We start from the raw sequence: 17,509 nt of genomic DNA on the forward strand, positions 1-17,509 counted from the left end.
TAAAGAATGAAGGTTTACATGATAAAACATATTTACACTACTGTACACTATTTACAAAATAATTAGACTGTAGTATTATGAAATAAAACACCTTACATTAGCCTACAATACACAACACTGTAGTCCACACCTGTGGAGTAACGGTCAGCGCGTCTGGCCACGAAAACAGGTGACTCGGGTTCGATTTCCGGTCGGGGCAAGTTACGTAGTTGAGGTTTTTTCCAGGGTTTTCCCTCAACCCAAGATGAGCAAATGCTGGGTAACTTCGGTGCTGGACCCCTGACTCATTTCACCGGCATTATCACCTTCATCTCATTCAGACGCTAAATAACCTAAGCAGTTGATAAAGCGTCGTAAAATAACCTACTAAAAACAACACTGTATATAAGCTTAGGCCTAATAGTGTAAATAATGTTTGATCATTATAGGCCTACATTTTTTGTTGTAGTGTAAATATTAAAAATAGTGTATTCTAGTATACATAATTTAAATAATTTAAATTGTAAATAATAGTTCTTTGTTAAAGTGGCCCATGTTTTGTTCTGTCACACTTGACGAAACAAGAGTAGTGTGAGCTGCCAGTCAAGTACTTTGCTTGCTAGACGCAAGCTTATTGTTCACTTAAAAACTCCAGTAATACTTAACCTTGTAGCCTCCTGGGACAATGTAGGTCACTAGAAATAACACAACGTTAAGCAAATACCTCTGTCTTTGACGATCTTGTTAATTAATTTTGTTTAAATATTATCTATTTGTATTTCAATTTGTACAATCCGCTTTTTTTTTTTTTTTTTGTATAAGGCAAGGGTCCAAAGAGACCTGGTACTTACAATACAATATTTAAAAATTCAAATTGAATGAATTGCTATCAAACGGAAACTACAAAACTAGAATATACAATTTCGTACTGAAATCTAACTTAAATGTCCCTTGTTGGTTTATAGATTATAATATATTTTAAAATGTAAACAAGGATCGAGGGTCAGCAAAATCAGTATGAGGGCGCGGGTTGGACCACACTGTCGTAAATGATAGTTCATGAAAATATTCATTTACAGAAGTAAGTTATCAAGGGGAATATAATTGATAACAGTGAACTGAATTGTTGCGAAGTGCTTAAAACGTAGACTGCTGCAATGAGAAATAATAATAAAATTGTCATTGGTAATGTAAGACTTCTCATCTTTTTGATAAATCACGAGCGCTTGACGCGACTGAATTATTATCCAAAGAGATGAAAATCGTGTGATATTTAGGTGACTATTTCGCGAATATACTTACTTACTGGCTTTTAAGGAACCCGGAGGTTCATTGCCGCCCTCACAGAAGCCCGCCATTGGTCCCTATCCTGAGCAAGATTAATCCATTCTCTATCATCATATTCCACCTCCCTCAAATCCATTTTAATATTATCTTCTCATCTACGTCTCGGTCTCCCTAAAGGTCTTTTTCCCTCCGGCCTCCCAACTACACTCTATATGCATTTCTGGATTCGCCCATACGTGCTACATGCCCTGCCCATCTCAAACGTCTGGATTTAATGTTCCTAATTATGTCAGGTGAAGAATGCAATGCGTGCAGTTCTGTGTTGTGTAACTTTCTCCATTCTCCTGTAACTTCATCCCTTTTAGCCCCAAATATTTTCCTATACACCTTATTCTCAAACACCCTTAACCTATGTTCCTCTCTCAAAGTGAGAGTCCAAGTTTCACAACCATCAAGAACAACCGGTAATATAACTGTTTTATAAATTCTAACTTTCAGACTTTTTGACAGCAGACTGGATGATAAAAGCTTTTCAACCGACTAATAACAGGCATTTCCCATATTTATTCTGTGTTTAATATCCTCCCGAGTATCATTTAAATTTGTTACTGTTGCTCCAAGATATTTGAACTTCTCTACCTCTTCAAAAGATAAATTTCCAATATATTTCGCGAATATATCAATAAATAATTTATAACGCAATAATATATAAATATTTAATTCTTCCAGTTTTCCTTAATTAAAAGACTATAAATTGAGATATTTATTACTAAGTACGCAATATATTACAGCTCAATATATTGTTAAGGAAACAATGAAATCTTGAACATCAGGTACGAAAAGACATTAGACAAAATTTGTTTATGCAATCCTAGCATTAAAACACGCTTGTTATGACACTATAAATAGTGCACAATTGACATAATTCTGGCACTGGTGCCAGAAAAGGATATCTAGAAACTAGTATTCTATGACGTCAACACCGCCTTCACAACACAATTTTATACAACATACTTGTAAGAAAAAGATTCAAAACAACACACTAACATTGTTTCAGAAACGATTACTTAGCAAATCAATCACTATATTATTACGTAACAAACTATCCAGTACTCATGTCTCTACTACTTCATAACATTAAATTTTGTTAATTTATAATAGTTTCTTTTTACAAATTTTAAGGTTAGAATAGCTTAAAACGTCGTATGCAACGCGTGCATAATCTTCATTATAAACTCCCTTCTATAATACGAGTGCTGATAGTTTTCCGGTAATTTAATTGAGCTTAACGAATGTTTGTTGTCATGATAATTAGGCCTATTTAGAGACCGGATGTCGATAAATAATTATCTAATGACAGCAAACACGAGTTTAAAAAGCGAAATTAAATTACCTGAGACTAACTATTATCACGAATTGTATTCAGCAAGATAATTCCAATGCGAACAACTGTAATTCTGAACAACTAAACATTCGAGGTTATAATAATAAGATCCAGAAAAACACTCGAATCGAGGCAGAAATGTTAAGAATAGAAGGCTCTTTGAATAAAAACAACTGAACATTTGAGGTTATAACAACCCTTTATTTTGAAGTCTCTTATCATTCCTTATCTATGGTTTTCAACATCTTTAATTTTATTGTAAATATGTTTACTTATAGTAATTAATTGTGCAATTATTGTAATTAATTATTGATTCATGTTGAGACTGCGAATCTCACATAATTGCTCGACTGCTAATACATCGAAACAGAGACGATACAAATGAAACAAATGAATGTAGGAGAAAAAATTAATTACTTATTAATTTTGAGCACCATGCTTTTAACTATGAATGCAATTCGATTCTCATTGGTCAATCACGCGCTTAACATTCACTAGTGCCATAACTACCAAGATTATAACTTATAGGCCTACTAGTTACATAAATTACTATTTAATGTACACATCATGTGCAACAGGTTCACTTGGACTATTACACTTTTACTACGTCACACTACTTTTGACCGATAAAACGGTGCGAAAGGACGTCTTTCAACCAATCATGGCTGCTTATCACACAATTTTATCGCGTCCCCAGCATTTGTTTAATTTTATCGCATCCCTAGCGTTTGTTTATTTTTATCACTACCCTAGCATTTGTTTCTTTGTTTGCCAACATTTCAAACTGCACTGGTCTGGACGTCAAAAACAGAAAATTACAAACCACTCCAGTCGATGCACAGCACTTTCAAATATGACTCGGATTGGCATTCAAGAACAAGAATTAATAAAGACCACTGGTCATAGCTATGCATCTTCCCTGAAACCCTATTTACAGATAAATGAAGAGCACCATTCGGAAATCCTGAATAAGTTGAGGGATACACCATGTACATCAACGAGTTCACTTCTTTTACGCACACGTCCAATATAACATCAACTGAACCACCAACCACTAAAACATTCAAATTTGAAAATTGTACTTTCAATTCATTGTTTCTTTTAAAATTATTCATGTTTATTTTTTATTTCATCATCGTTAATTAAAACATTTCTTGTTTATTTCATCATCCCTAATTAAAACTTTCTAACACTCGTTTATATTATTTAGGTTATGTTTGTTATAGCTTCTGCTATATGATATTATGAATAGTCACGTATCAGAGATTGTTTAATACTAAGATTCATTGAAAATCATCTGTGAAGTGACGTTGATTACTGGGATCGGGATAATTGAAGTGGAATGCAACTGTTTTAATAAAAATGAAAATGAATCAACAAAGCCTTCTTGACCAGGCACCTTCCACAGAGTTCAATGAAGATTCCATAGTTGGTACAACTGATATCAAGACAAGAACTAATAATAACACACTACTGCCATCTACTAGCCCAATATTTATAATGTTGAGATGGTACAAATTTGAAGACAGTTTTGTATTTTCGTAAGTCAGTATTTTATTGTATTGGAGTACTTCGTTACTTCTAATCTTTATATACTTTCTTCTAATCGTGTAATAGTCAGTTAAATCCCACTCGAGTTTTGATTTTCTCTAGATAAATCAAAACCTCTAGTGAGATTACTATTGACTATTACACTTTTACTACGTCATACTACTTTTGAATAATAAAACGGTACGAAAGGAGGTATTTCAATCAATCATGGCTGCTTATCGCACAATTTTATCGCGTCCCTAGCATTTGTTTAATTTTATCGCGTCCCTAGCATTTGTTTCTTTGTTTGCCAACATTTCAAACTGCACTGGTCTAGACGTCAAAAAACAGAAAATTACAAACCACTCCAGTCGATGCACAGCACTTTCAAATATGACTCGGATTGGCATTCAAGAACAAGAATTAATAAAGAACACTGGTCATAGCTATGCATCTTCCCTGAAACCATATTTACAAATAAATGAAGAGCACCATTCGGAAATCCTGAATAAGTTGAAGGATACACCATGTACATCAACGAGTTCACTTCTTTTACGCACACGTCCAATATAACATCAACTGAACCACCAACCACTAAAACACTCAAATTTGAAAATTGTACTTTCAGTAATTGTTTCTTTTAAAATTATTCATGTTTATTTTTTATTTCATCACCGTTAATTAAAACTTTCCTTGTTCATTTCATCATCCCTAATTAAAACTTTTCTAACACTCGTTTATATTATTTAGGTTATGTTTGTTATAGCTTCTGCTATATGATATTATGAATAGTCACGTATCAGAGATTGTGTAATACTAAGATTCATTGAAAATCATCTGTGAAGTGACGTTGATTACTGGGATTCGGATGATTGAAGTGGAATGCAAATGTTTTAATAAAAACGAAACTGAATTAACAAAGCCTTCTTGACTAGTAACCGTCTACAGAGTTCAATGAAGATTCCATAGTTGGCACAACTGCCATCTAGCGTAATGGTGCTATAATACATTTGAAGACAGTTGTATTTTCGTAAGTCAATTAATATTTTATTGTATTGGAGTACTTTTTTACTTCTAATCTTTATATACTTTCTTCTAATCGTGTAATAGTCAATTAAATCCCACTCGAGTTTTGATTTTTTATAGATAAATCAAAACCTCTAGTGAGATTACTGTTGACAAGATTACAGTTGAGGCGGTCAGAAGCAAAGGGTTGTAAGTGCACTTACGTTATTTTTAAAAAAATGTGATTAAAAGTTACTAAGCATTCGTAAATTCCGTGCGTTGTGGTTAAAAGATATATCACTTTACCACTGAAATTTTGAATGCTTTAGTTTACTCTGGATGCACTTAAAATCATTTTTTTTAGAAATGTTAATTACACACCCTTTGCTTCTAATCGCCTCAGTTGATAGCTCGCTTTGATTGGTTAAAAATTCTATAGCTTCTTACACTCTATTAGTGCATGAGCGAAATAGTCATTTTAATGACGCAGACGCTTAACTTTGCATGGGCGAATGGTGAATATTTTGCTAGATGAATGATGAGGGCGATGTGATGGTTAGATGGCACGGGCAAGTTACATAGGATTGGATGCTTGGGAGTCTGAATACCAGCTTGGATGGGTGAGAGGATGTAAGGGTATACTGTACATATGACAATTGATCACACTATGTAACAAATTTTAACTTTTTATTTGTTCCTGCATTTTAAATATAATATCCTAATTGATTATGCCTGTAGTTAAATTAATATTAATTATTTCCCAAATACTTTGGTTTCATGGCCGGGACACTGCTTTCTGAAAAACGTTTATAGGCCTACAATTTTTAGTTTAATTTCTTATAGGTCCTATTTTTATTATATTTAAGATAGAATAGATCCAGTGATGAGTATAGGTCTATTAGAACTAACTTCCAGACCTGTTCATCATCATCGTCCTTGCAAGTATTAGGCCTAGTGGCCTGTTACGGTCTCCGTCGATCTTTTCAGGGGGCGTCCCAAAGTTCGTCTTCCATGTGGTATATAGCGGAGAATTTGTCTTGGGAGTCTGGAACGGTCCATCCTATTGACATGGTTAAGCCATTTTTGCCTATAGTGGTTGAGATGTTCATAAATAGGTGTAATTTTCAATTCTTCTGTAATTAGGCTATAAGACGGTAACCCCACCACTGAACTTACTACTTCTCGGCTAGCAACGGATTAGTAGGACATTTATGTGCTTTCAAGTCTCCAGACCTGTTAATTAATATAAACTACCCTGTGAATACGTTTCTGGATATTTAAAAGATGACAACAAGACGCTATAAACATCCGAAAGCTGGATTTTGCTATTTTTGTGGCCAATTTATCACAAGAAGAACAAAAAAGTGTTCCTTTAAAGCATCTTCATAAATATGTGAGGCCTTCAAGGCATGTTTTAGAATGTCAGTTGGAGACCCGGATAAAGCATGGTCTCCCCTTGTCAGCTACGATCACTGCAAAAGAGAGAGAAAAAATCTCTGGAAGGCAAGACTATATTACCGTCTAAGAAGGGAATGGCTTAGTCTACTAATTCATGGGTGAAATAAAAGTTGTATTCCTTCTAAGATTGTATAGAGAGAAAATAGAGCCATGAAATTCGCTACGGTATCCCAAGATTTTGGAAGGGACCCTTCTACTACTCAAGCAACTGCTACTTCTTCATAGTGGACCATTCTAAGCTTCGGACTGGCAAGAATGCACTATCTATTATAGGCCTAAATCTAAAATTCCTTCTTCCATCACCCAGTGCCACATGATCCTTAATGTACCGTTCCCACTCCTCCGAAGAGAGATCCACCTTCAGGAGAGAGCGACAAGTTACAGAGTTAGGAAGAAACAGATTTTTTCCCTAGCCTATCTGAGGCAAAGATAAAAGCCGGTGTTTCCATATGACCACAGATTAACAAGGTTATGGGGAGCAAGAAATGCCCAAAGTTGCTCTCTAGGAAGGAGAAAGCAGCTTGGAATAATATTGTTACAGTGGTTCGGGATTTTCTGGGCAATCACAAGGTCAAATCTATGTGGAGTTCGTATAGTATGAGACTCACCTCACCGTCCCTGGCCAGAGGAGAACATCATAAGGGAAGCTGGGAGTGGGGATGTAGTGAAACTGATAACAGGTGTTGACAGACTAAAGGTCTGATCATTCAGCTACCGCAGGGGTTAATACGTGTATAGTGATTCGTTAATGTTTTTATGAAGCTTGTACTGTAGACGTTATCAGTTCGGGAGCTGGCGAATAGGGGCGTGGTTTCAAGTAGCTTTGGAGTGAGTAACGGTTGATGCATTCCTTTTACATTCTCCACAGGGCCGATGAGGTAAGTCCCGTAAAATAGAGGCTTTGGTAAAGAAGTCCTGCATAATGGGCTGCAGGATGTCCCTTAAAGTCCATGTCCTAGATGCTCACTTTGATCACTTCAAGGAGACTATGAGAGCATATTCGAAGAACCAAGGTTAGCGTTTCACCAGGATATAATAGATTTTGAACGCCGCTACCAAGGATATTATAACTTAATGAGAATATGATTGGAGAATAATTCGTGAAATTAATGTAATTTATACACGTAAAAAAATATAAAAACGAGCCATTTCTAACGTAGCTTATTGTTTTGGTTTTTGTAAATGAGTGCATGCGATACAATGATGAAAATGAATTGAGGTTGATTATGTAATTAACTTGAAAACTGTGTTTAAACATGTACGCGGAAGGCTTTATAGATGTTACGCAAACGATTCTGCTGACAAAATATTGCAAGAGTAGAGATTACCCTACATATTCAATGTCCGATTCAGCTATTTCAGTTTGTTGACTTGTGTCCACATCAGCTAACCTCAATGCGTAATTTACTATTTGAAATAATAAGTTATTATGTAAAAGAAGACCTAAAAATTAAACAAATATTGGATAAATAGAGCAACAGAAATGATTGATGTACACTTATTTATTGTAGAGTTAAAAAATTCAAAACTAATATGTAAATAAGCTTTAAAGTTCTTTTTTAAATAAACGCGCTTGGTTAAAACTTGCACTAAAAACTAGACGTAAGTGCTAGTTAAAGCCAACATAAATTGAAATAGCTAGCCTATGTGATGGAAAATGAGGTATTATATGTATATTTATTGTGTATAATTGCTATTCGTGTAGCTATATGTTAATTGTAAGTTTATGCACTTTTTGTGATCTATTATTAATAAATATCCACTATATATCCACTATTGGTTTTTGTATAGGCTTAAGTTGAATGCAAATTGACCTGCATTGTTATTTTGATCCACTGTTGTTTTTCTTACTTCAATCACTTATTTTAAAGTCGAATTACGTAAATTTAAAAATATCATTCTCCTGGTCACAAAACCAAAGTTTGAGATAAATAATAGACCTACATAATTTCTACACTTTTTATACATAAATAGTTAGTATATCACATATTCATTACATGAGGTCTCGCCACCCTCATTGAATATTATCACGACTATTATAAAGTATTTGTGTGTATTATCTCCTTTAAATCGAGAAAAATTCGCTCCGGCACCGTGGATCGTGTCCCGGCATGGCTCAGTTGGAAAGAGCGCTCAGCACGCATAGCTGAGAGGTCCCGGATTCGATTCCCGGTACCGGAGCGATTTTTTCTTGATTTAAAAGAGATAAACAGCAAATGGCATTCATTACCCAGGAACAAAAGTCATGTTACATAAGGTTATTGGCTTAACTTACGGATAAAGAATTAGTGTGGACATGATGGTTGTTATGAGTAGTTGGGTGACTACTCGGGCCGAAGGAATTACGCTCACTTCTCTTTGATGAGTAGGTCTTCGAAGTAAATAGAACTAACTGTTTTCGTGTACGTTAATTTATATTGTTTTTGTAATAGGCCTACTACATTTAAATGTAGACTAAGGAGTTTTCATTTATCAAACATTCAATACATTCCGTCGTTAAGAAATGACATTTTCAGCCAAGATTAACAATCTCTATTTGGTCGAGATTTCATATTTTAAGTAGTATTGTACATTAATAAAGAGTGGTCGAAATCAGTTCACGCATATAAAGTAAAAAATGGGAGGCACACAAACATTATGCTAATGATCACTTTGCAGGATTTATTTATTCGAATGAAAGAGCATTCTATTAATATTGTTCCAGCATTTCCAATATCTTATTGGATTTATGCGAACTTTAATAGAACAGCCAATTTATCCGGCAGAGATTTCAAATCAATGCAACACAGAAATCCGTTTTAATATAGAGACCTTCGAAGAATAATTTTGTGATGTCCCGTTAGGTTTCAGACGAATCCATGCATTCAGGCAGAAGTAGGTAAAAACATAAGAATATCACTTTAAATATTTAAAAAGGAGGAAAAAAGCATAAAAGGGGAACGTATCTGACAAGGGAGCAAATGAGCAGGGGGATAAAATCTTATTGGACGGCTTTACGGGGTGTTGGGAGGAGTTAGAACGTAAAGGGAGAAAAAGTACGCATTGCATTATCCCCTATTCTTCCCCCTTACCCTTAAGCCCTTGGACTCCACGAGCTTGTCAAGGTTTCTGTCACCCTCTAGGCAGCAGGGGGTGATGGATGGGGTAGGAGGGTGCCATGGTACTCTCAAAAGCCTCCGAAGGAAGAAGAAAAAAAGATGAAATACGGCTCCACCCATGTCTTCGATCGGTAAAAAAAGAAGAAAAAAAAGACTAAGAAATATCCGCCATCGTGGAAGAAATCGAGATATATCGACACGGAGCTGACAGTTTGCGGCCTGTCATTTTGCAGGCTTTCTATATTCAGTGCCCGACTGAAACAGAGAATGCCTTGTTCCCGCCCAGCCAGTGGAAAAAGCAGCATTGATTGTACGACATACGACCACATCGTTACATTGACTTTGCCTTCTAATGGGTTCCGACACCGCAATCATACATAAAAAGTGGGTTGGAAACTCACACACACGGTTCAAGAAATTATTTCGACAAGCCAATAGCCTCAACTCACTGGTCTACGGAATATTCACACGAGTCTGACAGCAGAAGGTTTTCACACATTAGAAACTGAAATTTGATCTCCACAATAAGATGGACACTTCCAGAGGACTTCAACTTCTGCTCTCATTCTCACTCCTCAATTACTGCTTTATGACAATTTTACCACTAAGTTACTTCTTTAGCTTGAAAACTAAGACAAATCTTCGATCTCGCTACGCTCTACACATTGGACTGACGTCTGATTTGGGTCGCGCTATTTCATGATTAAATGAAACTTAGAGATGTTACAACTTTACAAATATAGTAGCGTCCGCTCAAATGAGAACCACTTGCACCTACCTTGAGCGGGAGGCGTCAGGTGTTTCAGTCTTGAAGCACGCGGCTGGTTGTTGGTACGCCAGCGCTGTTGACAGATCTAAGTCGGTGCTCCGAGAACAAGTTCATATAGTATTCGGTTTCAGACGAGTCCGCAAGTGTAAAGCAGTTAGCTCAGAACAAGGCAGAAGAGCGTAAGTGTATATTGTGGCTTTTGTGTTCCATATAATATAAATCAAAAATAAAATAGCTCCAACGTCAAATAAACTTCTCAATGCAATGCGTAATAAAACACAAGGCACCCAGTATGAGTTTCTGTATCCAAGAACTACTTTAATGGAACTCTTATATTCAGTGGGTTTAAATATAAAATTCATGGATCTCAACCAGCAGCAATGGAATCATTACGAATTCGGATATGGAGTTCCTCGTATTTACGGAATATAGAGTATTATCGACAACTGGGTTATGAAGAAGTATACTTAGACGAAACATGGTATGATACCCATGACGGAGTAAAGTGTCGTTGGTCAGATGGGTCAAGGTATTGTGATGACAATTTTTCTTCAGGTAAAGGACAACGAATGGTAATTTTACATGCGAGGAGAAGAAATTGTTTCATTCCAGGAGCATTATTCGTTACCCACCAAAGTATGTGTGATGTCCCGGGACTATGAATTCTAAAATATTTGAAGAATGGTTTGAGGAATGTTTGCTAAAAGAACCGTCTGTCATCATTATGGATAATGCCCCATACCATTGCCGTGTTGTAAATCCTGTACCTACCACTAGATCAACAATAGATGTCATTAGGACGTGAAAATAACATCCCTTTGCCCACGCCAGTCCCAATAACAAAGTTACGTCTGCTACAAGAAATAAAACTTAGCCATTACAGAAAAAAGTTGTATGTAATTGACGAACTATCATCGAAATACAGCCATGTTGTACTACGACTGCCCCCATACCATTTTTGTCTCAATGCCATAGAATTCGTTTGGTCGGAACTGAAGAGAAATGTCCGGTCAGAAAATGGATTGGGGAAACAAATGTGTTTAAGAAGTACGTGATTTAATAGTAAATGTGATGGATGACATTAATAATAAAAAGCATTGGGTGAAGTATATCGAACATGTAAAGACAAAAGAAAGTGATTATAGCTCCTTAGAAGTTAGGTTGGAATCTTGTGTAATTGATTTAAATAGTGACTCAACGGACTCTGAATAGGAGGTGGTCGTGTTTTAGTTCTGTATTTACAAGACGCATGCGAAGGTTCACTTCAGTCTTCAGAAAGGAGAGATGGCAACGCAGCGTTGTTTACATGGAACCTGCTCGGAGTCGCGTGCCTACTTGCTCCCTGCGGTAAGTGTGTCCAACCGCACGTTCCAAGTGGCTCTCATTTGAGCGGACGTACTATATAGTCCTATATACAGGGTGTACAAAACTAAGTAGGCATACTTTAAGAATAGAAATACGTGGTCTCAGACGCTTCAGTATGAAACTGCACGTATCGATGTGTGTCAACATTGAAGCTAAGCTGTAATTATTGTGAAATATGTTTATAACTTGTCAAATGTAAACATGACCTTAACTGGCGCAGTCAAAAATCACCGAACTGCAACATTTGGCGAGAGATTGAGCGCACGTGGTGGTCCAAAAGCATGGTCTCCAAGTTAACTTTTTCATTTGTGGTACTGTGAAGGACATGGTTACAGCACACCTATCTAAGATGAGCAAACCTTAATACAGCGCATTATGGTCGCAGTGGAAGCAATCCAGACCAATCCTGAAATCTTTCAGAGAGTACTTCAGTCCTCCTTGCGACACTATGTTGTTAATGTGGTTCTCTTTATACATTTGTTCAGACATGTTGTGCACTAATTATACAGAATTTTATAAAACAAGTGATTTGATTTAGGCCTAACTATTGTTGTGTTTAGACAGCTTGACCGCTGTTATGCGCGAACATTTGAGAAGGAGTGATGTGGAGTGAGTTTCTCAGCATATTCAGTGGTTCTGGAGGGGGAAGGAGGAGACCTGCATGCATGTTGACGCAAGTTATAGTTATGTTGAAAAACATTGGTCATGGGCGATCACAGCTTTTCCACTCACTGCTGTCCAAACACTCGTACTTAACACAATGCAGTCTTCTCTTTTCACTCTTCCACTCACAATAAACTAAACTACAATGTCTATATTCGTCCCATTACGGTACTAATGTTTTTGCAATAATTAGTATATTAAGCACTTGCACAAGGAAAAGCAGTGAACTATAGGAGCTGCACAGCAACTAACCCATACACTTTTTTTTTTTCATGTAAGTATTAAGCTTAAATGGACTTTCCTTGTTTACTGCGCAGAATGTTATGACCGGCCAAGCTATTTAATCACAAAAGTACTGTACCGTAATGCTTGGACCAACAGAAAACATGTTATGTTTCTGTATTAAATGCAGTAGAAGAGTTTACTTTCTAACTAGCCACCAACGTATTATTTCTTAATGTGAGTGATTTTTCTTTCCACAGGACCATTCACAAAGATAATAAAAATTTGAGGCTTTGTATCTATAACACTCGCCCTACAGGGAATCGTCTGAAGACGCTTGGTCCTAGTCTTAATTCTGTGTCCCCTTCCTACTCTTAAACTTTTGCACGTATTTTTTTCGCACCCTGTGTATCTGTTTTTGTAAGGTCGAGTACCAGCGACAGGTTAGTTTGATTCGCTCAGTCTGTGGGTATGAGGCACACAAATAGATTTATTCTGGACGTAAAAAAAGGAGTGCTTTCCAGCGTAGTGCAATGGTGGTACCACTGGGTTACCGTGTGAAAATTTCTGAGAAAAATCATCAGTCGGGTAAAGGCCTATAAGAAACGAAGTATTTGGGGGCGGGTTGAGTACGTTCATGGCTTTCGCAGTTATCACATTGTGATTTTTGAGTGGTATGCTATAATTTTGAGGTTATTTTTAATTTTTAAGTAGTTTTTTTTTTTCATCCCGTGTGTGGTATGTACCGGAATCGAAAAGGCCTATTAACTTTTCGTATCGCTGCATATTTCCATACGATCACTTCATCGCGTCTACAGTAGAATAAGTGATACAATAAGTGATTGTAATTGTGTCATTGCTTCAGTACCACTTCATCACAAAATTGATCTGCGTAGGCTATATTTTAATAATGTCAACAGAGACTTCATAACAATTCTTCTTCTCCAATCGTCTCTTTTCCTATCGATTTACATTCGAATGCGGTGTAGCAGATACAGACCTTCAGTAGGTCTATCCTTTGGCAGGAACATATGCCTAGCGGTCTCCCTGGTCATGTGCTCCATAAGGGAAAAATCCCAGAGGTCACCCAGATGTCACGCGAAAGTATGAATTCTCTTCAACTTGGGAACAATCTAACAGGTCTACTCCCACGAAATGGATATAACTTAGATATTATAATGATAGCGATCCAACAGTTTCAGCTGAGTTAATTATTAACAGGGCCTAAAGATGTTTATAAAACTCGAGAAGTGAAAGACATTACGGTACAGAATTTTTATGCTACATTAACTAGATTCTATTGAAAGCTTGTCACAGCCAAGACGTTTTTCCAAACGGTATTTTAACCAAGGTTAACTTTATCAAGTTTTTCTGATTTTTTGTCTCTACTTCTCTGGATATATATATTGTTTAGCTACATCAGAATTTTCATCAGAGTTTAATAGGAATATAGTCTAATACCCTACTGTTATTGGCTAGCATGTTTTTCCTCACCTGTTTCATGTTTATAGTCTAGTTTCTTAAATTCTGAATACCCAGTTTTTAGGGTCCAACTTCAATAAGTTACTTTCTAGCAATGAACGACTATCTCTCGTCTGATATCACTGGAAATGTGGAACATATTGATTCATTAATTTTAAAATGAATGGGATATTATCTTTGCTGAAATTAAATAAACAATTGAATGAAAACTCCCTTTATGCTAGTAGCAAATGGTTTGTCCGTCAGGAGAGAAAGAGAGAGAGAGAGATAGTGAGTGAGAGAGCGATAGAGAGAGAAAGTGGGTGAGAGAAAGAGGGAGATAAAGAGAGAGTTGATGAGGGAGGGGGAGAGAAAGAAGAAGAAAGAAAGAGAGAATTTATCTTCTGATTTCCTACAATGACACTATTACACGGCCTATGTTTAACTTACTAATATTTCCCTAATTGCACACATCACTTAATATTATTTACCTCATACTTCTGTTAGTGTAATTACATTTCTGTTCTACTCTTCTTAAAGAACAAATATAATATTAATCTCAAATTGAGTCAGACTAGTGACTTAAAGTGCTTAAAACTGAATCAGACTTCGTAAAACTGACAGCTGGTAAGAAATATCAACCATTCCATTAACAACTTCACGGCAAGTCTAAAAACAGTTTTAATTTTTCACAACAAAGATATGAGAGTATGTTTGTATGTAGGGTTTCAAGATTCAAGAAAAGATGTTTTTGATAAACATGCGAGAACAATTTTACTTGCCTAGTTCCTTTTAAAATCTTATCAAAGATTTAATAGTATAACTAGAAAATTACTAATTCCATCATAATTACAAATAAATAATAATTTAATAAAAATTTTCAGTAAAATAATTAAACATTACATTTAAAAGCTAAACGTAAAATTTACAACCAGTTCTGAAGAAGACCAATAACAGGCCGAAACATGTTAACCAGGTACGGTAAAATCTAACACGAGAAAGACATATTGCCTAATACATATTCCGAAGTAAAATGTAATATCGCTACGAATTTATTAAGGATGATTAATTCACCACACTATGCAAATGTATAATGAGTGGAACGTATTTACCGACAGAAATTATGCAAAACATCATAGAGAGTCTGTCAAAATGAAGTATGAGCTTTAAAGAGTTCGTGACACTCAAAAAGATTGGAGACCACAGTGCTATAGTTTTAATGGGGAAAAGTTGGAGTGATATCGTCAGCAAAGTAGACTACTCTCTACAATAAATCTCATAGAGAAATTGAACCATGGTCTTACTATTAAAATTAGGCCTATTATAATATTACTCATTATGTGTACACGCCTCGAGCCTCGAAATAGGTGATTAGAAGTCACGCAACTGATAATATTAAGTTACTGAAATAAAAATATTCCAATATTAAACCACAGTCTTCAGTCAATTATCTATTTTTGTCATCTACTCTAACGTTGTAATGATAAAATATCATAACTGAACTTTATGAATTTTATTCAAATTAGAAACATGAGAAGCAGCAGGTTTGAACGTCGATTAAAATCAGGTAATGAATTGATTGAAGTTCTTGGAAGAGGCTAAAATGTTATCTAAAAATGTAACCCAAGTCTCTGGGGAGAAACAGGAAAGTAAATATAAATATAGTTCACTTTACGGTCATTAAGAGTATGGGAGGTATTTTTTTTTTATACTTCCAGAACACGATGTGAGTGGCCAGCAATAAACTCGTCATACTTCACTTCATTCACCCATGTAAATACACAGTTCATTTTACGTAAGAAAGATTGGTTCCGAAAATTGTTCTGTAGGCTATAATTAAAAAAAAATAATAATAAGAGAAAATATGCAAGAAAATTATACTTCGCTTTTTCTGTGATACATAATTGTCTTCAATCATACTACTGTCTGAGTATATCGGCTTTGAAAAGAAAGCCATGGCGTAAGCATTCCGTATCTTTATTTAGAGATATTGAAAACGTTGTTCAAAATTATTAACATTTTTCGAGATGTAATGAATATATTTCTTTATGTTTACTTGACTAGAACTGTAAGCAATACACTAAGTATCCATCAAATTGAAAATTATGGACAATAGCACTACAAGATTCTATGAAGTAAATACTCGAAATAATGTCTTCGAAAATAATAATTTAAAAACTACAAAAGGTGGTATATTTTAACGTTGTGAATACCAAACAATAAGTAGGTCTAATAATGCAAATAAATTATTGTAACATAACGAACAGCACTCACCCATTAAACATGAAGTGGAGGATCAAACTTCCAGCGGCGTAGAGAAAATTCTATAAGTTAGTCTGTCGCGATGGTCCGCAAAGACCTTCTTAAATATAATGTCACACTTCCTCTTCTACTGTTTTCTTGCACTACACTAATATTATCAGAGAACGAAAATACTGCTTGTTCCGATTTGTCCTAAATATACGTCCACTCAAAAACTCGACTAGTGCAACCACTGCACGTAGAGCTCGCTCGAAGGAACTTCAGCCATAGCACATCTCACTCGTACACAACCACAGTAAAAAATGAACGGGTACGATTTAGCTCAATTCTTGAAACAACTACTTTAAACAACAGCGCTCCCTAGTACACGTTATAACTTACTGAAATATTAATAAAATCAAGACATTACCATGGTTATTATTTATTTATTTTATTGTGTTATTTTACGACGCTGTATCAACATAACTTATAGGTTATTTAGCGTCTGGATGAAATGAAGGTGATAATGCCAGTGAAATGAGTCCGGGGTCCAGCACCGAAAGTTACCCAGGATTTGCTCGTATTGGGTTAAGTAGAACCCCGGAAAAAACCTCAACCATGTAACTTGCCCCGACTGGGATTCGAACCCGGGCCACCTGGTTTCGCGGCCAGACGCGCTGACCGTTACTCCACAGGAGTGGACATTACCATGGATACGCATTCGTTCAAGTAATCAATTTTTAAGATTATTAATGGGGCGAAAATGATTTTAAAATATATCAGCCGCGCATCAATTAGGCTACTGTAGGTAGATATAAATTAACTACCGTAGAAACTTTCGCAGAAAAACACCAAGTTCGAAAGGGAAACACTCAAAATTTGAAGTTTTGAGAAAAATGCATTTTAAAGTTCCGTGTTGCTGTAAAAAATCCAAGGATCACTGAAATTACCCCAAATTCTCTTAATAATGTTTCATATACAGGGTCCGGCAGAATGAACGCCCAGAATAGAAACATAAATACCAAGTGCAACACAAATCCTAATCGA

At 35.8% G+C, this 17,509-nt stretch overlaps 1 long non-coding RNA gene across 1 annotated transcript in view; it reads right to left on the reverse strand.

The window, feature by feature from the left end:
* The window catches only part of LOC138700060 (uncharacterized), a 141,070-nt gene extending 124,308 nt beyond the window's left edge, over positions 1-16,762 (reverse strand). The window contains exon 1 of the long non-coding RNA XR_011332168.1: positions 16,496-16,762. This is a non-coding gene — a long non-coding RNA (uncharacterized lncRNA). The remainder of the gene's footprint in view (positions 1-16,495) is intronic.
* Between the last annotated feature and the right edge of the window lie 747 nt (positions 16,763-17,509).

Source organism: Periplaneta americana, chromosome 5, assembly GCF_040183065.1.
Source record: "Periplaneta americana isolate PAMFEO1 chromosome 5, P.americana_PAMFEO1_priV1, whole genome shotgun sequence".
Lineage (NCBI taxonomy): Eukaryota > Metazoa > Arthropoda > Insecta > Blattodea > Blattidae > Periplaneta > Periplaneta americana.